Below are 1,287 nucleotides of genomic sequence, written 5' to 3'. Positions count from 1 at the left end.
CTTAATATCCTTCTTTCATCCTCTTTATTCCCTTTAACCTCATTGTTATAGAGTTATATGAGTCAATCTAGTATGAGAGAAAAGTTAGTTTTTTTATTTTCTGTGGAGTTTGCAAGTAAGCAAAAGTGACTATTTTCCCTAAGTCGATAATGTTTATCAAAAAACTGGTATTATCACTGTAAATTTTCTAAACTCTTAATTCAATTTAGTAAAGTAGAAACCCTGTACTTTAGAAATGTTGGAAAAACCCTCAGAATCTAAGTAAACTTACTTGAAAGAATGTACATACATTTGCATTGCAGTAATGGTTGTGTTTATCTGAAAATTTAATATATTTTTATCATAAAAATCTACATAATGTTGAATTATCTAGAGGGAGGTTGGAGTTAATTAAAAAACATAAAAGAATGTTGGAAGTTAGAATTTGCACATTTATCATCTTCTACTTCTCTTCCAGCTCTTTTCCCTTAAATACTCCCTAGAAAAGCACTTTCACCCAACCCATTGTATTCATTTTCTTCATCTCTCCATTACACCCAATATTCCCTGTATCGTATTCACAGTGTTGTAAAAATAATGCGAATTTAATATTTCTAACATAGAACTTGATTTGTGACTCAGAGCTTTGTTTGCTTAGAATATACAACTTAATCTAGGGGTTTTCAGGTAATTTCAATTTAATCTAGTAATTTTAAGTGACTTTTCTTTTTAAAACTGAGTCATGGCTTCCTGCTACTTCTTCTGCCATGGGATCTGTGTGCAGGGGGGACATATGTAACATGTTGTTCGGAGAGGGCGTTGTACATTTTGGATAGTATATTGTGATTGCTTCAACTCGTAGAGATCAGAAATCCTTTCTTGTATAGATTCAGTTCCCTCAAAGTAACTTCAGTATTAGCTTCAACCACACATACCATCTAGCCCACAATTTTATCCTATACTGGTTACTTTGCATAGCTTTCTAACAAATGATCTCTAGCAAAAGAGCTGACTCGCACTATTTCTTCAGTGATGGACTCACAAGAGTGTTGCGAGTTTGCCCTGCCTCCCTCTTTGAGAACCACAGGGCACACATAGGATTGTTGTTCCTACTTATGCATAAGCCATATACAGTCAACTGTTTTCCTACTATCTAGAGGTAGCGATTTTGAGTGTCCTGTGTTTTGAACTTTAACGTACCATTGATGTCAGTCAATCTCGATAATAATAATAGTCACACTACTACTACTACTACAACTACTATTACTACTATCATCTAACACTTATATTTTAGTTCACATTTGCCAT

Source organism: Pteropus vampyrus, unplaced genomic scaffold, assembly GCF_000151845.1.
Source record: "Pteropus vampyrus isolate Shadow unplaced genomic scaffold, Pvam_2.0 Scaffold43, whole genome shotgun sequence".
Taxonomy (NCBI): domain Eukaryota; kingdom Metazoa; phylum Chordata; class Mammalia; order Chiroptera; family Pteropodidae; genus Pteropus; species Pteropus vampyrus.
The sequence above is the reverse complement of the archived record's forward strand: the minus strand, read 5'-3'. Positions refer to the sequence as shown.